Source organism: Mauremys mutica, chromosome 23 (genome assembly GCF_020497125.1).
Source record: "Mauremys mutica isolate MM-2020 ecotype Southern chromosome 23, ASM2049712v1, whole genome shotgun sequence".
NCBI classification, from domain to species: Eukaryota; Metazoa; Chordata; order Testudines; family Geoemydidae; genus Mauremys; species Mauremys mutica.
Window position 1 is genome coordinate 14,445,554 of NC_059094.1, and position 24,944 is coordinate 14,470,497.

At 52.0% G+C, this 24,944-nt stretch overlaps 1 protein-coding gene across 1 annotated transcript in view; it reads right to left on the minus strand.

The window, feature by feature from the left end:
• MACF1 (microtubule actin crosslinking factor 1) overlaps nucleotides 1-21,994 on the minus strand; it is a 236,991-nt gene extending 214,997 nt beyond the window's left edge. Inside the window, exon 1 of the mRNA XM_044997589.1 lies at nucleotides 21,942-21,994. The gene's annotated coding sequence lies outside the window, so the exon portion shown is untranslated. The remainder of the gene's footprint in view (nucleotides 1-21,941) is intronic.
• Nucleotides 21,995-24,944: the final 2,950 nt, after the last annotated feature.

Sequence of the window (24,944 nt, forward strand, 5' to 3'; positions counted from 1 at the left end):
TGTAAGTGTAGCCAAGCCCTTAGTCTGTAAACTCTTCAGGGCAGGGACCTTGCCTGCTTACTCAGGTTGTAAATACCAAGTCCCTTCACAGAATGACACAATAACCAGCATTTCAGGACCGGGATGGACTGAGCTTAGCTCTGGTAGTTTATGCGGTCAGCGCCACACCTCCTTGTCCATAGCCATTGGTGCTGTAGGTTCATGACTCACTGCAGAGTAACAGACTATTTTTACACACTGAAATGAGTGGTGTCCCAAGTCACTGGATGCTGGTTTGTCACTTGCTTCATATTTCCTCCCAATTCCTTTCCAAAGGATTTTGTCAGATTAAACAACGGCAAAACACAGCTGTTGAGCAGTCCGGTTCTGGCGAGTCTAGTTTTATCAACCACAAAAGCCTTCTCTGAGATTACAGCAATAGATGGCCCCTCTCCCATCTTTCCTCAAGCCATGCAAAGCAAGAGACCCTTGAACAACTGGGTCAGAGAACAATGCCCCCACTCAGCGGCCGGCTGCCCCGTCACTAGAGGGCAGGATGAACCTCTAGGGCTCCCTCCTGCATGGTGCAATGCAAGACACCTGTGTGCAGAACAGGCAGTGATAGCGTTGCTCCTGAAGACAAACACGTAAGAACAACTCAAAGCAGCAGAAACAGCGGAAGGGCAGAACACACATTCTTTTCCGCCTGAACCAATGTTATTCTTTAGCAACAGACATGATGTGCAGGATACCACAAGAGATGGGCACATGAATAAATGCTGGAGCCAGACAGATATTCAGAAGTCACAGAGGGCTCTCCTTGAAGTGACGGACTCCAGGAGCTCAATCTATTTAGCTCAACAAAGAGAAGGTTCAGGGGTGACGATCACAGTCTATAAGTACTTACACGAGAAACAAACATTTAATAACGGGCTCTTCTACCTAGCAGAGGAAGGTCTAGCACGATCCAATGGCTGGAAGTTGAAACTAGACAAATTCAGACTGGAAATAAGGCGTACATTTTTAACACTAAGAGTAATGAACCATTGGAACAATTTACCAAGGGTCATGGTGGATTCTCCATCACTGACCATTTTTAAAGCAAGCCTGGATGTTCTTCTAAAAGCTCTGCCCTAGGAATTATTTTGGGGGCGTTCTCTGGCCTGTGCTGTACAGGGGGTCAGACTAGATGATCCCAATGGTCCCTCCTGGCCTTAGAATTATGAAACTTCACACATCCCAGATCTGCACCCCCCACAAGCATGACTGCTCCATCCCAGTTTATAACAGAAGCCAAAAAGATTGCAGGGCTGGCTTGGGTGAAAAGGGTCTGGCGAGTTGGCATTCACCCAGGGGGATACACACTGAAAGCATCAGCCCCAGTGACACTACCCCATGTGTCTCTCTGCAGCACAAATCAGTAGGCAGGTCAGCACAGCACACACCACAGCAGAGAAGGGGCTATTCATAGCAGACAGGACAGGGCATTGTGGGATCTAACCACACAGCAGGTCGGGATGCTTCCTCCCCCTTAAACAAACCTGTGTGGTATATTTCACTCTGAGCAGCGAGTTATTCAGTTTGGAGTTGGAGTAAAATCAGTTCCCTCTGGTACAAATTTTACCAACAGAGGAAAAGGCAGTGACAAAGCAACAACATAGTACAATAGAGGAATTCGCAGTGGAAGTTAGTCCCTGTCCTTCTGGCAGGGATAGGACCGACTCGCCTCCCTCCTCAATCCACAACCCAGCTGGGATCATCACAGGCTCCCAAGCAGCCTAGGCAGAGACAGACACACGCAGACCATATCAGTTTCATTTGAAATGGAACAAATCCCGGAGGCCAGTTGCCACTTTCGCCCCTTAACAGCTGTTTGTCCAGGAACGAATGAGCCAAAATTGCTCCAGCGCCTCTAAAAACCACAGTGACAAAAGCAGGTGTTACGTTAACAGGCCATTTGTTCTACAGCAATGATCCCTCCCCCCAACCATTGTCTGGGGTGCAGGCAGGAATGTCATACGGAGCAGATGGAGGGGTTGAATTACACCTTGTCCCTCTGGTCTGCTGAAGGGAAAGCAAGTTTTCAGCATGGAGAGGGAGGCCCATCTCCCTCTGGGACTGGAAAGCAGAACGGACGGGAGGCAAAACCATAACATCTCCAGCCTTCACAGCTAGCTTAGGAAATGACTTTACAGATTCTCTAACAACTGGTTCTTTGTGAGAGTTTCTGCAGCTCACACCGGCCTGGTAGGCAGAGGCCAGCCCTGAACCTCTGACCCCTGGAAACATAGCTCAGCCACCAGCCCCTGTGCATGCTTCACACTGATTTGTTACCCATCCAAACCGCCCCTGTCTTAGCAGTCTCCCAGGCTTCAGAAGAGCACGTGCTTTCAGCTGGAGGCTGACCTGGCAGCCTGGCTTACTGTTTTCAACACTGCACTTGATAACTGCACAGGCTTGTGATGTTTTGGTTTGCATTACATGTGTGAAAGGTAAAGGAGCAGCCCTCTGACCTCGAAGCACAGATTATTACTTGCACGGCAGTAGAACCATAGGAGTCACGGACCCGGACCCCATTGCGCTAGGCACTGTACGGACACAGAACAAAACAGAGTCCAGGCAGGGAGGCACAGAAGATACTGTCGCATTTGGACAACGATTCCCATCTGCAAATGCCCAAGAAATGCACAGGCCCCTGCTTGACTTGCATCTCCCACTTGAAAGCACAGCTGGAGTCGTCCATCCTCTCCCGGCACAAGCTTCTAATACAGCGTTTGGCATCCCCTAATGTACAAGTTAATGCAAAGTTGTCCCTTGTGGGGTTTACACACCCTCCTCTAGCATCCGGTACTGGCCAGTGCTGGAGATGGGATTAGACAAAGCCACTGGTGTGACCCTGTATCACAATTCCGATGCTCCTGCATGTGCAGGTCAGACAGCCAGTCTGCACCACTCCCTCTACGCCTCCTTTGCACTGGGAAGAAGCAAAGTGAACCCCACCCTCTTCCCCCAAAAATGTTACTTTGAGTCCAAAGACTGAGGGAGGCTCACAGAAACCACAGCCCAGTATCAGGGCGACACAGCTTTTAAGATCTGCTGCACAGGAAGGGAAGCTGCCCTAACACAGGGATTGATTTATTGATCTGCAGCAGTAGGGGATGGAATTAATTCATTTTCATGAGCGAGAGCAGACCTGAGCGCTCGCGAGTGGCCATGTGGAACAGGGAATAGAGCAACTGCTGCAGGCCCCATGCAGCCAGGGATACGTCATTTATCCCCCTTTCCACCAGGACATAGTGAATTTATACCTCAAAAGCGCTGGAGAGAGGTGCCTAAGGCACACAATACTCAGACACAGTTATAACTACTGAAATACAGCGGCCTCGGCCCTGTCCCCCTAACCTTCAATGATACCTCCCCCTATTCTCCCTCCAAGAGGCCCTCAGCTCCCGGCAACATTCCTCCATTGCCTCTAGGCAGAGGAAGGAGGAAAAATAAGTTATTGCAAGAAGCCAAGTTACCACTAAAAATAGAACAATGGAATTTTCCTCTGCAAAGCTGCTTCTCGCTAGCAAAGTTGCTTCCATTACAATAAAGAAGGAACCTGAGAAGTGACAACACAGACGGGTTGGAACAAAGAGACAAGATGGGAGGCCACAGCGCAAACTGGAGGAGGAGGTTTCCTTCTCCAGGTCTCCCAGGATTCCCCAGACCCTGCTCAGATACCCTCATTTCCATATGCAGCTAGGATCTAAACCTCAACACCCCACTTCAAGAAAAACGTTGCTCCCCAGAGGTTTGGGAAGCCATCCAACCCATCATCCCCACACCAGCAGCAGGCTACACGCTTCATTCTGTCCCCGCCTCCTGACCGAGAGAGGTGTTCGCAAACGAGGGAAGCAGAGGGCTCGTTAACTACAACAACAATTACTGACCTAGAGGGAGAGAGAAACTTGGCTGAGTTCTTTGCTTTTATCGATGACCCGAACCAGGACTTGGCTACCACAGTTACTGGTGCCCTCAGCCCGCTTTTCTCCTGGGCCCTGTTGAACACTTTAACGTTGTGCCCCGCGGAACGATAAAAAGTAACTCTACACGTTCCAGGGTGGCTTCACTTTCCCCTCCTTTCCCTGCTCACAAACACTCGATTGTAACAGGAAAATAGGTCAGTGGTTTGCAGAACAACTGCCGAGAATTCTCCAGCACAGCCCCCGTCCTCAGGCTCCCACAGGCCAGGGGGAAGGCAAAATATCGCCTAGGAGACCTAACGCAAGGAATGAGCCCAGGCTTGCACAGTTCCAAACAGGTGACGCCAAGAGGCCAGAGGGCAGGTTTCCATCCACCACTTGGGTTCAGGTCTCTCCCATCTTCATCTCCTGAAGGGTCCTAAGCCCATTTTCACAAAGACCAGAGGGAACCCTGCTAGCTAAAACCCATAGATCCGTGTCATTACCCTCCTCACTCCAGACGGAGCAATGAAATGCACAAGTCAGCTGTCGGTAGGAACGTGAGGCTCGGATGAGAGCTAGATGGTTGTGACTTAGTCTGGACTGGACGGAGACCACATTGGAGGAGACAGAGATGGCAGAACTTAAACCAGCGCCCAATTCAGGGAGTGCGACTGCCATTTACAAGAGAGACAAGGTGGGGGAGGTAATATCCAGAGCCCTGCGTGGATACAACATGTGTATCCGCATCCAATCTGCAATCCGCAAAACACAGTCCGCGGATATCAAGTGGATATCCACAGATCTGCAGGGCTCTCGTAATATATGTTATTGGACCAACTTCTGTTGGTGAGAGAGACAAGCTTGGTCCAATAAAAGATATTACCTCACCCACCTTGTCCCTCTAATCGTGACACAACTCTGCATATTTACCAGACACGCATGCAACTTAGGCTACCAATAAGCTTTCAGGTAGAACTCAAGGTGTGGGTGTTAACCCATAAAGCCCCACACCGTTTGGGAGAGGTTTGTGTAGGAGATGCCCATCGTCCTAGGCCATATGGCCGCAGCCAGCCAATACTCTCAAACTGGAGCTCCCGTCTTAGGAACAGGAGGGAGCTGGGGTCTCACACCTTCTGCTGGTCTGACTGAGCAGGGTTAGTCAACGTGACGGGGGGACGGCCACGGCTGTTGCACACTCGAGCTCCCGCCACTGGGTCTGACCAGCTGGTGGGAGACACACCCCCTGTACCTCCCCCAGTTCTGCTCATGCGCTGGGTGCCCATGCTCAGAGGGAGCAGCTGACCTACCTAAAGCCAGGCAGCGCTCCAGCAGGGTGAGTGAATGAGTCAGCACCGAGTGCCAGCTCAAAGCGCGGCACGACCATGCTCGGGCGCAACCGGGTTCAAAAACAGCTTGAAACAGGGCGACGAGCACTCGTAGGAACAGGATTTTCGTGGCCACAGGGAGAGGTGGGGTGCTAGCTCAGCTGTGAGGCTACGTGAGTAGAGGGAAAGGGATGAGAACTGAACTCCTTCCCCCGCCCAATCCCTTATGGGGGTGCAAGAGGACACTGCTGGACTCTTCCCCACTCTTTACTCTGCCCTCACATTTCCCAGCCAAGCCAGGACACCCCAGTTCTCTGAGAGGGTTCAAACAACTCATCTGGCGCATTCAAGTCACTTTCTGTGAGCTGGGTTTGTGCCTTCCCGTCCGAGGGAAAGGTTGTTTGCTCCCATCTGGTCCGGAAAGGGTTAACGGAGCCTGCCAGATCCCATTCATAAGCACAGATGCCCTCTCCGAGCAAGGGAGCATCTGAAATTCCAGGGCTGGGAGAGATTGCTCCAGCTGCCTTTGGAAAGCTGCGGCTGGTTCCATGCGGAGGATATTATGGCCTGCTCAGAGTCTGAGAGGCTGGAAGGAAAGAGATGAGGAGAGATGGGAAAGGAGCCTGTAGGCTTCTGGAATAGCTACTGTACACCCAGCTGTCTGCCTGCCTGTGGAATCCCAAGATCTCCCAGCCCGACAACTGCCCTCCGCAGCAAGAATTAAAAGCATCTGAAACAGCCGGTGAGGATGAAATATCCCAATCCACTGACACTGGAGCCACTCGCAAAATCTCCTGAGTGATCACAACGATCTTGAATCCACTGACCTTGCTTGACAGGTGACACTTGGAAGCAGCCTAGGTGCTGTTTATCTCTAGAGTCCCAAAGTCACCTTTAAGGGTGACTGCAGCAAGGATGGATTTAACCCATTAGTCACTTCCCTGATTTAGCACCAATGACATTGTCACCCGTGGTGAGTGACACAGCTCCTGGGGAAAGGCTCACAGTAAGCATGCTGCAGAGGGCTTCCTCTGAACCTAGGGCGGAGACAAGCAAACCCCAGAGCAGAGAGGGAAGCTTGAGCCTTGTCTACATGAGGAGGGGATAGTCAGAGTGGTATAGTTCGAACACCGTTGTGCTGGTGTAAAAGGGTTTATACTGGCACTGCTTAGCAATTATGTTGGTTCCCCTAACTGGGGTAAGCACAGTTATAACGGTATAACAGTGTCTACACCAGGGTTTTTACCGACATAGCTGTGGCGGTAAAAGAAATCACGCCCCTAACCAACATAGATCCAAGTGTGGACCAGGCCCTAGACTACACTAGAGAAGATTTGTTGGTATGGCTGCACCAGCATAGCGATATGGCCCCAGTGTCGCATCTGACGCTGGAAAGGGAGGAGGGAGAGGAAAAGTTATACCAATATGGCTGTACTGACAAACCCTCCTAGTGTAGGTGCCACCTATACTGGCAGGAGCGGCGCCCTAGGCGGCAGCGCTCCTCCTCTGAGCATTCGGCGGCGGGGGGGTCCTTCCGCTCTGCGTCTTCGGGGCACTTCGGCGGCAGGTCCCGGAGCGAGTGAAGGACCCGCAGCCGAATTTCCGCCGAAGACCCGGAGTGGAAGGACCCCCCACCGCCGAATTTCCGCCGAGGGCGGCACAATGCCGCCCCGCAAATCCTGCTGCCCTAGGCGACTGCCTAGGGTCGTCTAGTGGAAGCGCCGGCCTTGTAGACTGGTAAAAGTGCTAAACCAGCAGTAGCACATCTACCAGTTCCCTGAATGAAATAAGCTGCAGCAGCCAAAGCACTTTTATGCCAGAATAAATAATTGCGTCTACATTAAGGCTTTTGCCGGTATAGAAAAGCTGTATTAAAAAAAAACAAAACAAAAAAAACACATCCCACTAACTGTAGTGACACAAGATTCTGACACAGACCTGGCCTGAGGTCTTGCAGACGGAGGAGGAAGCAGCAGAACCAGCTTGAGAGGAGGGTGGGGAAGTGAAAGAAAAGGAGACTCGCCTCTGGGGCGGAGGGGGAAGCATGATCCTGTGAATAGGGACCTGGACTGGGACTCAGGAAATCTGGTTTCTAGTCCCAGCTCTGTCGCGGACCCTGCACAAGTCACTTCCCTGTCTGGGCTTCTGCATTTGCCCTCTATGAAATGGGGCAAGCGATACTGAGGTCACTTCCCTTCCTTTGTAAAAAATCCCTTTCAGGTCTGTGGCGGAAGGAATAACTCACTCGGCTCACTTGCACCTGGCTCAGACTCTAGGCAGTGGGGAAGGGAGGCGCATACTGAGTTTGGGAGAGGCTGAGATGGGGAGGGGGAGGGGGTAGGGAAGAATAGGGCAAACCGAGCCCTGGGGAGGAGGGAAGAGACAGAGGGATGGAGAGAGAAGTAGCTCAGAACAGAGAGGCTCTCTCAGGCTCTGCTCCTGGCCCCAGTGCAGTGACCGTCAGTATAAAACCATCCTGCCCCACAGGCCTTTGCACTTTGCTGTGTGTGAAGAATTTGGGAAGGAGACCATCTTATCACAGCCATACTCAGGCCCTGCCAAGGCAGAGCGGATTGTGCAGCTAACAGACGCCCCATGGAACTCCAGTCCGCCAACCCCACAAACACACCGTACCACAGCCAAAGCTGGCCACAAATCATGAGCCCGCAGGAGACGGACCAGGGCTACGGCTAGTATTTCCTTATTCCACCTTCCCTGGTCTCACTCCTGTCACAGACACACAGGCAGCAAAGGAACAAGCCAGAAAAAGAACTTCTTAAATATTCATTAGAGAGTCATTCAATACGCCACTAAACTTACCATCCATCCCCTTAGGTTCGCTAACGAGAGAACTCCAGACAAACAGGAGGAAAGCAGTAGAGACGCGAGATGAGAAGCAAAGGCAGTGGAAGGGGGGATCGACACAGGAAAGTTAGTTAGTGCAAACAGCCATCCCTGCTCACCCAAGGGGCTCAGCGTGCTTTACCAACATAGCTGACACATGCCGCATAACCCTTGCCAGGTGGAAATTCGACTCATTTTGTAGATGGGGAAACTGAGGCAGAGATAGGTGCTGTGACTTGCTCAAGATCATACAGCCAGTCAGTGGCAGAGCTGACACAACTCAGGGGTCCCCTGCTGTTCATTTGAAGCACCAACATCTCTCTCCATTGTGCAATGCAGCACTTTGACACATCCCAGTGACCCCGAACTCTTGCTTGCAGCATCAGAGGGGCAGGAAGTGCCAGTGGGGATAAGGTATGTTTCACAGGTGCCAAGCTGCCCCAGAAAGTGGAGGAGCAGAGAGGAGTATAAGCAAGTCTCCCCGGGCACGGCCAGACCCTGAAGGTCTCTAGCAGGGCATTCTGAGTTCATTGAAGGGAAACAGAATCACCTAGGAAATGGAAAAACAGCTACATTTCATTCACAGAAAAAATTAATTATGCCTCCTAAGTGACACAGCCCAGCAGCCCAGAATGAGCTGATCAGGCTCTCTGACAAGCAGAGGAAATTACAGGGCAGATATGAATTTTATACAGTCCCGTGAGTTCATATAAAATCCTCACTCACTAGGACACAGAAAAAAACAGAAGCCAGCCTCACCCAAAACCCACATCAGACTCACTCGTGCCCTCACAGCTTGTGCCCACAGATCCAAGCTCTCCATCCCCAATGTCAGAGCCCACCACAGTTCTGTGTCTACCTGCATCTCTGCACTAGTGTCCTCCCACCTGCTCTCCTGCTTCCTCAGTCTCCCCTTCTACCACTCTCGGCTTCACACCTTCTAGCCCTTATGCTTGGAACAGCCACTCACTTCTCATCTGCCAAACATTCCCCGTCTCGCCTTCAAATCCATCTTAAAACCCTTCTGCCCAGAAATCTTGTCCCCCTTGTGCCTCTCGCCACACCCTTCCTACCTACAGTTAGCTAGTGGCCCATCGAGCTTAGACTGAAACGTCTTTGGGACGGGGAACAAGCCTAACTTCACATTTTGCAGAATGCCTTGTAAGTCTGCACCTTCGCCAGGAATCCAAAGGCTGGAAGGAATTCACATACCAAAAAACAACAAACTTTTATTAAAGTGGAGTGGAAGTTCCCAGCTGATTAACACAAACATCTGCCCTGCTCAGCAAGTGCTCAATGGGTGCCTGATGGAGAGAACAGTCTCCCTAGGACTCTCTCTTTAGGGGGTTTCTCTCTTTAGGGGTTCAGCCTTCAGAACGTCTCTGAAGGCTGGCAACAATCCCAGCCCACAAGCTAGCCCGCCAGACAAGCAAGGGCAATTCTAGGAGTCAGAGCAGCAGTCTTCCAGCAATGCCCAGAGACAATCATCTGGAACCAAAGCGAGCTCAAGGTCAGCTCCTAAAGAACCCAGTGCACTCAGCAAGCCCAGCTTCTCAAGCTCAAAGGATAATGCTTTTGCAGATAGAACGAATCAAAAGGAGAGAGATGAAGGGAAACAAATCTGAGGACTAGCCCTGAGGTTGCTATGGATCCTCCCTATTCCAGGAGCCAAATTTGCACCCTGTGGGCTGGAGTTGACATGATCCCATCAGGACAGACACACCAGTCAGCTCTGCCCAAACACCAACTGCAATGTGCATTCTTTACAGGAGAGGTACAGCACTGAACAATGACTGCTCCCAAGGAGCTCCCCTCAACCCACCTTCAGCAGGTGCAAACCAGGAAGAATTCCCACAAGAGGTCTCATAACCCCTTTATTAGGGAAGCCAAACCTTCTAGCATCAGCAGCTCTAGTTCCAGAGACAATGGAGAACACATGGACTGTGTGTTCCCCAGAATTACTCCCCCCACCCCAAAAGGAACAGCTCAGATGTCCCAGTAACTTGGCACTTGTGCTATTAAGGCAATATTACTCTTTAGCACGTCTCAATCCAAACAGCTGCCTTGCTCTGAGAGGTAGCTAAGTTTTAGGCCCATTTTACAGATGGGGAAACCCAGGCATGGCCATTAAATAACTCTCAAGGCCATACGGTGACAGAACTCCAATTAAAACCCATGTGTGCTGCCATGCTGAGGACAGGAGTTTACCACACAAAAAAAAGTCTCATGCTCCCTGAACTGCTGGCAATGACCCCTTCTTGCTGAATGGGAAGTGACAGAGTGGGGTCTGGAGAGAGCTCCGCTGAGGCCTTTAAGCTGGAGTATATTATGGAGTGAAAATGCTGCTGATGCACAGGCCCACGGGCTCTGCAACGGTAGGAGCAGGTGGCAATCACTGAGGAAGCCGATACTCCCTCTGCATGCAGGGAAGAGTCTGCTCCGCATCTCACCACACCCTCCAGATCCCACTGACAGCCCAGGAACCGGGCAGCTGGCGACGATCACCTCCCCGCTGAATAATCACACGGGACAAAAGCAGCCGTGGCTGGTGCAATTTTGCTGCAGGTGGGAAAGGCACTAACAACCAGTTGCTGGTAGGAAAGAAGCTGGTTTTGTCTGGTCAGCCTGCGCGGCTCACAATGCCTCCCGGCTAGGTCACTGCACAGTATAGAAGGCTCTCAGCCCAGGACACCTTCAAGAGGGCTCTTCACAAGGGCCCAGCTCAGCAGAATAGGCTGGAACCAGCCCATGTAATTACAGCTCCCACTGCCGTCCCCGCCCTGTTCCACTCCCAGCAAGTCGCCTATCCCCCACCCCAAGGTGTGCACCGTACGCTATCATTACCCCAACCGCTGCTCCTCTTTACCGCACACCCCGCCCTGACTGGCAGCCAGCGATTGCCTCAGCCGCCTTGGAAAGCTCAGCTGGCATAGGACAGGATCCGCTCCCCGCTGCAGAACTTCCCGAGGCAGCAGCGTGCCAAATGAGGCAAACGACGTGCGCTGCGGAGAGGAGCCTGAGACGTGTTCAGAGGCAGAGCAGACAGACCGAGACAGGGATGAGCAGAGGGGCTGGGCTGATATTCAATTAAAGGAGACAGGCCCCCGTCAAGCATGTCCAGGAAAAGCACAAAACTTGTGCACCACAGTGCACTGGGGCAGCCAAGAAACAGTTCCCAGGTGCTGCCCACACCCTCCTTGCCCCGATGCACCATTTAGAAGCAATCCTGAGAGGAGCACCGGCTGCAGAGGAGGCTTTGTTAATCCCATCCCTAGGTGCTGCTTTCATGTGTGTTTCCTGGGGAATATTTGCCAGGGTGCTAGAAAGACAGACAGACCGAAAAAGAACGTCTAAGCTTTATTCCAGAAAAGCCCTGGACTCAGTACCGGACCATCTGCAACGGACAGGGCATGAGCAATTCCCTGTAATCATCCTCAGTCAAAGACATTTGACTGGTGGAAAACAAAGCCAGACCAATCACTAATCTTCCCCCACAGAGCTGGGCACCATCGCCCTGTGCACCTCCCCCACCCCACCCCAAGCCTGGCATTCACAGAATACATCTACATGGGGATTAATCTTCCTCCTGGAACAGAGGCCTGGATTATCCAGCCGCCTCGATTCTCCGCATGACAACAGCCCCAGCAACCCTCGCTCCAGCACCTGCTTTGCTAACAGGGCCCTAAACGCTGTAAGGGAAATTGCCCGGTTCAGGTTCAACCGGCACCACATTGTATCACAAGGTAATTTATTCCAGCGCTAGGTTCAATGGTTTAACCTCCGGCAGGACCCAGCACCTCTGAGGCTCCTTTCAGGTGAAAGCTCCGAAGAACCTAGTTGCCTGGAGAAGGGCAGTAATGCTGGTACAATCCATGTGCTACTCTCCTTCCACGTTCTTTACTTACTGCTTTGTCTCTTTAACCCACTCTCCTGCCACCTTCCTTTGAAGGGCTTCCCTCCCCTTGCTCTCAGGCAGGTGGGACTTGAAAACCGAAGGCCCTGACACGTATAACAGACACAGAACAGCTCAATAACATTTCAGCCTCGCTGGTCTATAGCTGGGCTGAATCGTACGGCTTTAACGCTACTCAGAAAGGTGGGTGGAGAAAGGAGAGCGTCCCTAAAAGTTGCAGCCGAACAGCTGCGTGCGGCGAATGACGCGATCCCAACAGACACGGCTGCTTTTTGAGGAAGTTACGTGATTCTTCTTAAGTGACCCGAGTTGCTCAAATCAGCGTTGGTACAGTGATTTGCCAGCCACGCTGACTGCTGCTTTCAGGGACTTAAGCTGCTCCCTTGTTCCTAGAGAATGGTTCGTCCCTTTGCCACAATGCGCTGCTTAGAGTGAAACCTTCCCTCACGTCCAATAACCAACCCGCTTGCCCTATCCCCCAGGATTTCCAATCCAGTTTTGTCCAGTCTGTACTGAAGACCCACTCCACCCTTCCTCCTCCCCCCCAGTTCTCATGGGTAGCTGCTTACGATGGACTTTGCTGTGACCCGCCAAAGCCAACAGGAAAGACCACGTTCGATGACCTCACTGCAGTCAGACACACCTGCTCCAGTTATAAATCTTTCGGCACTCAAAGCCTGGGAATGCAAGTGGTGGCTCAGGTGCTCTGGTATGCAGCTCCGGCTGTGCTCACAGGTGGGGTGTGTGAATCCCAACCCTATTGCCTCACAATGCATTCAGAGGCACTAATCAGCCGGAGCAGAATTGAGACGCACATCAGATTAGCTTGCAGACCTGGGAGAAAGAGATTGAAAAGGAGGCTGCACCTAAGGGATGGAGCACGTCATCTTTCTGCACACGCCAAAGGAAAAATGAGGGACAGGCTTCAGAGGACCAGTCGTGCATGGACAGAGGGGATTTTACTGGGGCTGCCAAGGAGCATTATATTAACTACACCAACCAGAAAGTTGCTTACTGCATCGAGTATTCTTTTTTTGGCTGCAACTTCCTCCCCTAATCCTGCCCTCCTGTCCCCGGCCCATGCTTGCCTGCCCTCTATGACACAGCAGCTTGCGCTCGTGTTGGCAGGGGAACACTGCCCCGTACAGGAACCAGCTTGGCAGCAGTAGAGGCCCACTCAGGCACATGCCGCCACTCACCAGGGTCATCAGATACTCTCCTGACCCCGGAGAGGGGATCCAAAAGCCTCCTCAAAACAGGGGAGCCCTCCAAAGCTTTCACAATACTGGGGGTGCAACAGGGCTAATGATACTTTCCAAAGAGCCCTGTTCATGAAACCTGCTGGAATTCCTCTGAACAAAAATTACGCCAGCCACAGTAAGTGGAACTGGTTTAACAGGGTCCTTTCCCTCTTCCCTTTAACACCATTGTTCTCACACAGACCTCTGTGAAGGCCAGCACTGGTGCCTGCTCAGATTTTGCAGTGTGCCAATGTTTACAGCAAAACTGGGATGTGCCTCCTTAAATTGCATCCCACACAGAGAAGAGAGGTCTCAGGGTTCTACTCCATGCGCTCCTGAGGCAGCTGCGGCTGGAAACTGAAATCTCCTGCTGCAGCCACAAGCTGGCATTATCCATTTCAGATATTTATACAGCGCCTATCACCGTGGTATCAAAACAGTGGAGTTATAAGCACTTGCAGGAGTCAGCGAAAAGATTCCTTTCATGCTCACCTCTTAAGAGAGGCTGAAGTGATTTCTTCATCATGTTGGCTTCTGTCCTGGTATCTCCAGGGCAACCTAAACAGAACTGACCCAAATGTGACTAGCTTGTGAGGAGAATGGTCAGAAACTAGCAGATTAGGGGCATCAAACATCTCCACATTATCCTGAAGTGTGGGATGAAGGGGAAAGGCCCAGATAAGAAGTCACACACACATACAATGCTACACCACCTAAAAAGGAGTGACGAAACTCAACAGGACAAGCCATTTCTAAACACTTTGGTTGCCAGCAATCTATTAAATCAGCCACTAAAGAGAGATTAAAGATTTTCTGAATCAGCTACTCGCAACGCACCTTCCACTCCCAGCATGAGTCATGCCAAGTCTATCTGCCTCAGAATCTAAACCTGCTGTCTGAGCAGAGGGAGGCAAATAGGTTCACCATGACCATCGTGAAGGCACCTGATACGCAGACCGAATGCACAGACGTGACGTGAGTCAGTGGGTCTCAGTCCAGTTTCTAGAGGACACAGAAACCACCTCAACTGGCAGCAATCGGACTGAACAGGTCCTACAGGGTGGGCACTGCTTTGGACTCCTCAAGGTGATCTCTGCAGATCAGGGTTGAGGCAGCTGGGTGAAGCAATGTGAAAATAACCAACTCCCACTCCTGCCACCGGAATTGTACCAGTTCCATGGCTAAAGACAGACCTGCAGGCTTTAGGGCTGACAATCTGGCACTTTTCATCAGGCCTAAATACACTCACTCTCTCTCTCTCTCTCTCTCTCTCACACACACACACACGAGCAACAGGAGAAACTGTGTCTAGAGCCATCAGAACTCAGGGACGTGATCCTCCCTCAAACAGGTGGCGAAGGCAGCAGGAACTTGGGGCGGCAAGGCAGGGAGGATCCCCATCACGAGAACAAACCACAACAGTTATCGCCTTGGCCAAAACAAACAAGAGTAAAGCAGCGTCTTTCACAGACGCTTCAAAGTTCCATCCTGAGTAAAAATAAAAGCCACACAGAGGCTCACACCCCAGCACAAAGCCACACGTTGCTGTCACCCCTGATTCAGCAAACAGCCCGGGCCGCACAGCCATACCAGAGTCACACAGAACCTCAAAGACGCTGCGTCCGCCCTGAAGTCCCTCAGTCCGCTGTCCCTCCACACTGGAGCATTGTCACCCACGTAATTCTGGGCTGCAGGTGGTTACCAAGTTCAACACAAGGGCTGGATTTAAAGAAAGGGGCTAGACAATTGTGTGGCCACGTACAGCATTGCACAACTACCTAAGGAGATAGGTCTTTCTCTGAAGCATCAGGCAGTGCCTGCTACTGGGGGACAGGGTACTAAACTCGAGGAGGCAATGGTCTGATCTGTTATAGCAAATCCCCGACCACGGCTACCGGTGGGAAAGCATGGCTGCCCCTACCGGGATAGGAACATGCAATACAGCTGCCACAACTATTTCTGCATGTTCAACACAGGGTCTCAACACACCCACTAAGGCGGGGGCGGGGGGAAGAGATTTCAGCTCAGTCTTCAATGCTCAGCCACCTCCTACCTGTGTGGTAGAGCCGGGAAAACCACCACTCCCCATCCAGGGGAGGGGAGCATTGCCACATGGCCAGCCCACTCTTGCAGGCTACTGAGAATACCCACAATCAAGACGGTCCTTCCATCACCACAAAGGGACTGCGTTTATCTTTGCAGGACAAAATAATCATGACTACTGCTATTCCAGAGTCAGGAGCCGAATGCAAGCAGCTAGGACGCCCTCCCCCTAGTCCAGACTGGAGGAGCCGAGTGACCCATCCGCCTCTGCAGAGAGGCCTCAAAATCCAAATGCCCTGGTCCTGCAGTGTCAAGGCGAGACCCCAGCACAGGGTTCTCTCTCTCACAGCTGATTTATGGGTGTCAAGAGGAAGAGAGGGTCACATACAGGGTACGGCAGCAGCCCATTGGAAAGAACACGTGAGCACCAGGAGAAGGGCAGGGTGAGGCTCAGGGCCTTAGGCATTCCTCAGTGTATCTGAAACCTATGTATGTCTCCTCCAGTATCAGCCCGTGCAATCCTTTCCCCAGGCAGGCAGTACTGGGCATTGCAGCCCCTAACGATGAAGGGTCCTTATTGGAACCATCTGCCTCCCCTTGAAGGGATCCCCACGTCACAGGGAGACTGCCACCGCCTGACAAAGCAGCCAGGGAGGAGGGGTTAGGCAACTGAGGTGCCCATGTCATCACCTCTCCTACCAGTCCAAACAGCTGTAATTAAAGCATCAACACACCGCAGGCAAAGATCAGCCTCACTGACCTTCCTAGCAGAGGGCGTTCCAAAGCTCCTTCCAGTCGATGGCAGAACAGTTCTTGGTGCTACCGAGCCTACGATACTAGCACTGCCTGGAGCGCTGCCTGGGGTAATTGGGAGCAATGCAAGTGAAAAACCAATGTATGGCTGCCGCAGAACAGAGGCGATGACAGCAAGAAACACAGCATCGAATAAAGCATGAAGAGAAATGGCTTCACTAGGAACAGAGGGCTAGGAACCCCCAGGTTCTAATCCTGACTCCAGCACAGATTCATTCTGTGGCCTTGGGGAAGTCACTCGCCGCATCTGCCTCAGTTTCCCCATCTGCAAAATTCAGCTAATGATAGTTACCTCCAGCGTACAATCTAGTGGGGATTAATTAGCTAATATTTAAAATGCTTGGAACAGGAAAAGCACTATATACATGCTAATGATGTTTAATGCTGAATGGTACTAGGTGTGCAATCACAGGAATCATGACTCTCTGGGCCAACCTGGGACCGTAACTAGCGTTTTTGCATTTGCAGCACTTTTCTTCACGCTGCAACACTTCTCTTCATTTCTTCAAACATCTAACTGAGAGTTAAGCACTGGAACAGGTGACCTAGGCAGGTTGTGGAATCCCGGTCCCTGAAGGTTTTTAAGCTTGGGTTTACTCCTAAGGGCATTCTGTGCCAAAATATTAAAAATTCTGCGCACAATATTGTAAAATTTTGCAAGTTTTATTTGTCAAGAAATAAATGCAGAGGCTCCAGCATGGCAGTGCACGAAGGTGGGAGATCACCCTGCAGCCTCCCCAGCCTGGGGACACGGACTCAGTGGTGAGGCTGCACCCGACCCTGGCACAGCATAAGGCCTGGGCCTGCCCCAGAAACACCCTGGGGCCCTGCTCCTCTGCGCCAGGCGCACCAGGTGTGGGGCACGCAGGCAGGCTCAACCAGGCAGGGACAAATGTGTGGTGGGGATCAGTGTGGGGTGATCCAGGTGTGGGGTGAGAGGATTCTGTGTGGGACAACCTGGGTGCAGGCAATTCAGTGGTGGGTCTAGGTGTGTGTGTGGGGGGGGGGAGGATCTGGATGCCCAGAGGCTCGTTGTGGGGTTTCCAGGTGCAGGGGCAATGGGACTCTGCAAGGGCTTCCAAGTGAAAGTGGTTGGGGGTCAGCGGAGTGTCTGGGCAAGGGAGTCTCAGCAGGGGGATCTGGGTGCTGGGCAAGTGGGGCTTGGTGGGGTGGGGGTCTGGGTGCAGCTAACTGGGGTCAGTGGCATGGAGGTCTGGATGTGGGGGCTCAGGATGGTGCAGGGGTGTGGGGCTCATCAGAGTGGGGGTTTGAGAGCAGGGAGCTCAGTGAGGGGTGGTCTCGGTGCAAGGGTGGGGGTCTGGGCACAGGGGACTCCAGATGCAGGGGTTGAGGTTCAGTGGGGTGGGGTTTGGGTATGGAGGGGATAGGGGTGTTCTGTGTGTACGGGGTGATGTCTGGGTATGGCAGATCTGGATGCATGGGGGTTGGGTGGATGGGGGCACAGCTGAGGAGCGATGAGGGCAGGAAGCAGGGGATGATGCTGAGCTTCGTGCAGCTGGGGGAGGTTTCTGAGGGTGGGTCTGACACAAACCCAGCCACTCCTTCCGAGGGAAGAGGAAGTCCCATCCTTTCCTGCTTCCAGCCCGGCTGGGATTAGCAGCTGATCCTGGCTCAGGGTACAAAGGGTCCCCTGTCTGGGATGTCCCCAGCCCTGCAGTGATTTACCTCTCCACTGGCTGCATGAAACGATGTATCTGGACAGCTAGGGAGTGGTGTGTGACTGCTCTTGCAGCTTCCCTGTCAGAAAGTCATTCTTCTGCGGGGAAGCAAGAAATCTTCGGGGGATATGAATTCTGCACACATGCAGTGGCGCAGAATTCCCCCAGGAGTATGGGTTAGACAAACATGTTAGAGGTGGTCTAGGTATACTTAATCTTGTCTCACTGTGAGGATAATGGACTATAGGACCTCCTGAGGTCCCTTCCAACCCTACGTTTCTAGGATTCAAGGATAACATTTTGGTATCAAAGTCCCATCTCCTCCTTCCAACACAACTCTGATTTTGAATCAGAATACAGAATCCACTCTGCTCTGCACTTGTACATTTGTGTTGCATTACCTCAAATAGTTCATTGCTGGCTGGTTAGACTGCAGCAGCAGATCTCCACAGACACTGCCTAGTACACATGCATAATATTTTATTATGTTGGCCAAAACTTCCCTTTTCTCTGAAAACTACCTCTCTGGTTTTCTATGCCACTTCAGATTCATGGCATCAGCATCCAAAGAGAGTAATTCATGGACAAAGAGCTACTACATCTCTCAATGCCTTGGCTCAGGGGTGTGACACGTGGAGCTCCGTAAAGGAGCCCAGAACTGCTTTCATCATTATCATGGACACGTGGCCTGCAGAAGCTACCCGGCCCAGCATGTGGTGCTCCATCTTGATCTGGGTAGCCAAGCAATGAAACACGGGTGGCTGAAATCTGCCCCTCTCTGTGAATATTAGGTATGGTCCTGAGGCTCCTAAGAAATCGCTCACGCAGCTCTCAGTTGGGCAACGTATTGGCACCTCTGGGTTAGGCACTCACCTCTCAGTATCATGCGAACTTTTAACTGGTCTGAATCTAGGGGCTTTTATTCTCCATTATGGCCAAGCTGAGCAATTCCTCACATGGACGAGACCTTTGGGACCATTTTAGTAGAAGGTGACTGGCTTCAAAGGTGCAGCTTTGAATTCAGAGCCCTGGGATGCAAGGACACAAGAGGACGAAGGCAATGGGAACTAACATACACAACACAGCAGGGTGGAACTTGGGCCTTGTCATCCTCTGCCAGTCATTTCCCCTCCTCGACACTCCCACCTGCCATGCTGCAGGCTAACCACCCTTGCCGGTGTCATCATAATGCCTTCAGTTCACACCTCCGCTCAGTGACACATTTCTCCCACTACTGTATGGATACCACCACCCACAACAGACCAGGAACCAAACAGACGCAGGTTAAAGCGGTACAGGCCACTCACCCAGCATGGCTTTGACTCGACTGACTCAACACGCAGCGCAAATCACGTCACCTTCCATCAGCCGTGCTCACAGACTAACACCTTGTTGTGTAAACTAGATTTTTAGCCACGGGTGCAAACCCCTAGCGAAAAAGTGTTGGATGCTGGAGTAGCAGAGTTACTAGGGAAGCAAAAACCCGGTGCCAACAAGCCCTAGGTCTGTCCATCTGAGCTGTTTTCATCAGTCTACAACGAAAGGCTTGTAAAGTAATAGATCACAGAAACTGCAACCTGATGGACCCAAGCTACCCGGATAAAGGCAAGGTTTGTAAATGGGATGAAAGCACCCGAAACATCCGTCCCAGGGAGGATACACACACACAGGGACCCTTTGTACTCCAGAGCTCACTGCACCCAGACTTGCCCAGTCTTGCTCCTTGAATGGAAGGTGCTGAGGTTGAGATTAATTTTAATAGCAGTTTTTAAAGTACCACTGTTGTTATGAAAGATTTCTCTGAGTGATTCAACCCAGCATTTACACTGTCAGCTTGAACAATGTCAGGTGTCCTTCCTCCCTGCTGTCCAAGGAGAAGAATCACTGCCACTGAACCGTGGGGTCAGTTGCTCCCAGACAAGACGAGAGCCCACAGGGGTCAGAGCCTGTTCACTGACTCTGTGGAACTATAATCTCATCAGCTGCTCCACCCTGCAGGCCAGATGACACAGAACCACCTCAGATATGCTCTAGAATCATCCACTCTCAAACATTCACACTCTCAATTCACATTTCAGCAAGCATTCTCCACGGGAGGAAGGGGCTACTGGAAAACTTGTTCTGGACAGGAGAAGTTGAATTGTTTATCGCCAAGTTGGGGGGTGGTTGGGAATGAATGGAAAGAAGTGAGAGAACAGGCCCTACGACTCTCCAGTGTGAATGGAACAGCCTGAACTTCATTCTCGTGCCCAGCTCCCACAGGCAAGCACGGAACGCCATGCTGAAAAAAGGCCATGTTACCGTTTAAACGTTAATTTCCCTTCGTCGAGCAGGCATCGTAAACAGGATTATTCCCACATGGATTCGGTCACTCTCCAGCACTGACAATTCCTGCCGAGGTGGCTGTTGGCTTTCATTAGCCAGCAAGCCAACCACACTAGCCTAAGCGGGGCTTTCACCTTTGCCAGGAAAGTCTCAGATGTCCACTAAATGGAGCAATTTACAGTTTGAGCATGAGAGCTAACTAATGGGGTGGGGAGAGCAGTCGCCTCTCCCCGGATTATCAACCTTCACTAGCAGGTCTGAGTCAGACCAAAGGAGGCAGAGGTAGCCTTGTGATTTTATTTTCCCTTTGCAACATAATAGTCTGTACAAAGTGATAGGGGTTATTCATATTAAAGTCAAGACTCCGTGGTTCTGGTCCCAGATCTGCCACTGGCTCTCTCCAACACCAAACAAGTTCTCTGGGCCTCAGTTTCCCTACCCAACAAACACTTCACTGCATTTACTCCACTGCGGTTGCAGGGCTTTATTAATGAATACGTGTAATGCACTGAGATCCTCAGATTCCATTATTAAACCCCTTTCTGGGAGGATACTCCCAGACGCTATACAAGGCTTTTATTCCCGGAGCCCTGTGAAGCACAGACACTGGAGCTGTGTTTTCCTCACCTCTGGAATTTTTGAATGGCACCCCTTGAATTGGAGGACTGGAGAATCAATTATATCCCAGCCTCAGCATGCAACGAGGAAACGGAAGCATATGCTGTTAGTGCCTGGCTCCTCTGGACGGGACAGTTCCCATTTCAAGAGACTTGGCTGCAAAACTTACAAAACAAAAACACTGTGATAGGAGCCCTGTGGGGCAGAAATCTGGGCTCACAGACAAGTCTATCTCTGCGGAAAAAAATAAAAACCGGCACAACAAGGAGGCCAATGATCTACATCAAAACTGCACACTCACTGCCTGTGCCATACACCCCCGGCAGCTGCCGAAAAGATGCAGGCACCAGCTTCAGAGACCCACGGCCCTCACATCAGCATCCACACACTCACTAGCGACGGCGCGGGGTGGGGTTAAAAAGCCCTTAAACGAAGCTACCTTAGTAACAGCCCCTCTGGGTGGGAAGTAAATGATTTAGGGTTACCGGTGGCACCTCCAACCCCCTCCCCAGCTAAGCACAGCATCGCTGCTGGAAGGTAGCCAAGCGCTGATCTCCCATAAACAAACTGACCAGAGCCACACAAAGTGAGACCCTGTTTATGACAATCACCCATCAAGTGTTTATGGCTTTAGATTCCCCCAGACAAGCCCCTGGCTGGCTTTGCGCCATCACCACCTCCTAGGAGATGCTCATGGGAGGTGTGCGAGCCTACAAGCGAAAGGCAGATCTCAGGGGGGCCAGCCCCCCCCCCAATGATGCGACTGTGTGTGTGGAGGGCTGAGTAATAACAACAGGAGACACTGATCCAGCCGGGGGAGCTGCCCCCCCCCCAATGCCCATTACTATGGGGCGGGGCGGGGCGGGGGCGGGAGACAAACAAGCCGCCGAGGCTCGAGTCCCTGTGGGAGGCAGGGGCCGAGCTGGGGGCCACATCCTGCTCCCTCCCCAGCCCGGCCTTTGCCCCTGGATCCTCCCAGCCGGGACAGGCCCATCCCGGGGCAAGGGGCGGAAACTGCTCCGTGGATCCGTGTCCCCGCAGCGGGAGCCGCCGGCAAAGGCTGCAGCGGGCCGGGCTCCCCGCACCCCCGGGTGGGAACCGGGCGCTGGGCAGGGCCCCTCCCAGGGCCCCCGCTGCCCCCCGGCCCAGGCCGTTCGCCCTCCGGCTGCCCCAGCCCCGGGGCTCCCTCGCCCCGCCGCCGCCGCCGCTACCTTTGTACCGCTCCAGCACGTCCTCGTACGCCTGCACGAACTCCTTCTCCTGGCTGCGGGTGGCCGGGAGCAGCCCGGGCACGTAGCCGGCCATGGCGCTGCCCTGCCGGGCCTCGGTGCGGGCTGGCTCCGGCTCCGCGCGCTGCAAGCGGCCAGGGCCGGTGTCCGCGGCTCCCGTTTCCGCCTCGCCTCTTCCCTCCGCCCGGCCGGCGGCGGCGGCGGCTCCTCCCGCTGTCAGCCGCGGCTCGGCCCCAGCCCCCGGCCCACCCCCGCCGGCCGAGCGGCGGCGGCGACACCCGGCGGCCGGCCGGGGAACTGCGGGGGCAAGGCCGGGCCAGAGGCAGGAGGGGGCGGCGGCGCTGGAGCTGGGTGTGGGGCTGCGGGGGCTGCCCAGATGGAAGCTGTGGGGGGGGCGGGGTTGATGCTGTGCCTACGGGCCGGGAAAGGACACCAGATCCGGATCAAAACCTGGGAGAGGAGAGAGGCACCAGATCCGGATCAGAACCCGGGAGAGGAGAGAGGCACCAGATCAGAGGCACCAGATCCAGATCAGAACCTGGGAGAGGAGAGAGGCACCAGATCCGGATCAGATCCCAGGAGAGGAGAGAGGCACCAGATCTGGATCAGATCCCAGGAGAGGAGAGAGGCACCAGATCTGGATCAGAACCTGGGAAATGAGAGAGGCGCCAGATCCAGATCAGAACCGGGGAGATGAGAGGCACCAGAGCCTGGGAGCTGCAGGTCCAAAACAGAGAGGCCTTGAAAAGGAGAGTGAAGGGGATCCGACCGAGGGGAGGAGAGAAAGGGATCAGAACCTGAACTTAGGGGGACTCCACTTCTGGAATCAGAAATGGAGACGGGAGAGAACTGTCACAGGGGTAAGTACTGGAATCAAGCCGGAACATACAGCACAGACCAAAACCAGAGAAGGAACTGCAGCCATGTAAAAACAAGAACAGAACAGAGCACACCCTAGATTGACAAGCGCTTTGAGTATCCAGACTCTCAGTGGAGAGTTAAGGAGAAATGATGAGAGAGGCATGGACCAAAACAGGATGCTGAAGCTGAGAGAACGGGTAAGGAGAAAGGAACAGACTCTGCATCAGAGTCAGAGCCTGTGAGTTTGGCCTGAGAAACCGGAGTACTTTAAAGAGAGCCTGGCTGAAATCTGAGGGTCAGCAGCTGGGACAGAACAAAGATCCTAGAGTCACACTGGAGCAGAGTTTCTGTCTGCTGAAAATCCCCAGAGGAACTTGGGTTCAGATTAGCAATTTTCCATTTCCCTACACTTCTCATATAGGCCCAATCCTGCAATCAGATCCGTGTAGGTAGAGCCTTGTGCCTGGGCACAACGATTCATCCATGCAGATCAGAGATCCTACAAAGACATAAACATGCTTAACTTTACATAGTGTGTGTGAAATTCTGGCTTCGTTGCAGTAAATGGCAAAAGTGGGGAGGTGGCATGGATCAGCATTCACGTTGCACTTCCCATCCGTACCCGGCACCAAGCTAGGGAAACTAATGATCCAACTAGCAGACCAAATTCAGTGTGAATCCTGGTCATGTGTCATCTGATGCACATTGCGCATATGCTAAGAAGAATGGCAAAAGCCACACTGACTGCAAGGGAGCCAGGATTTCACCCTGACAATACTCCCCTTGACGTCCCTGGAATTACTCACTGGTCAAACTCCTTGGTGTAAGGACCTTCTGAACTATATGTTGTGTGAAGCGCTGGCCACATTTTCAGTGCTTAACAAATAAATTAATACCTGCACCAATGGTGTTGTAGTTTTTCATGCAATTATTCTGCCCCCGTTTGTTTCAAATTTACTTTCAGGATTATGGTGCCACCTGAATTAAACAGAAAAATGATGATTCTGGTGATATTTTGCACCCCAGATCTGTGGATCATTCAAGTGACATTTTAACCTTGACAGAACAGGGAACTTTAAGCCAGTTTTGCAGGTATATGCAAATTAAGCTAATCATGGCACAATAGCAGGCGTGAAGGCCTCAACATTAGCACACTTCATGCACCAAACTGGGATTTAGGCTTTCATTCCCTAGCTCAGTGCTTCTCTGCAAACTTTAACAAGAGGTCACCAACTGTGGGTGCCTCCAGTTTTGGGTGATAACCAAACTGAGATAACTTGGGTCTAACTTTCAAGAGCGCTAAGCACCCAAACATTCATCTGAAGTCATGGGAGATGTTGGTGCTCAGCACCTTTTCAAAATCAATCCCATGGTGCCTCAAATGGAGGCATCAAAAATTAGAGGCTAGCTGTGAAAATGTAGCTGCATGCTGCCCAGCACCCCCTTCCACATGGTTTGTACGTAAGCTTGAAGCAGTACCCATATGCCTTATCAAATCAAAACATCTGTATTGGCATTACATATTCTACAAGTCTTGCCAAAGTGTAAGTGACAGTAATAAGGCAGATTTGTCAGGAGATAGTTTAATAGATCAGGTATCATACCAGCGGAGGGTTTCACATTAAATAAGCAGTGTGACAGGTAAGTCCTGTCTGGGATGGCTGGTGTGCTAAGAACCCAGCATAGAAAAATAAGGAGTGGAGGAAAAACAAGCAGCAGATAATCAATGATTTTCAATTTTAAAAGTGCCTTAACTCCAGATGAGTGTTTGTTTGGTACATGGCCTGGTCTTAATAACATTAGTATCAAAATGGCCCAGGTTGGCTTTGAAATTAACACCTCCGTAAGATAAATGGGTAAGCAGAGGTCAGATTTGTTACTGATACTTTTATTTACCTTTGAGTCTTGGAAGCTATTTGTGTAACCGAAGAGTGTACGAACTAGCAATTGGAAAAACACCAGAGGAGTTGGTTTTGCAAAACCTCCCCGGTCTTGGATTGATTTTGAAATAGTTCGTCAGTCCGGATTTGATTTTGCAAAATCAAAAACCAGGGTGGGGTGTGAATCCAGGTCAAATCATCACTGATGCAAAACCTCCACATTCAGCCTTTGGGTTTTGTCCCA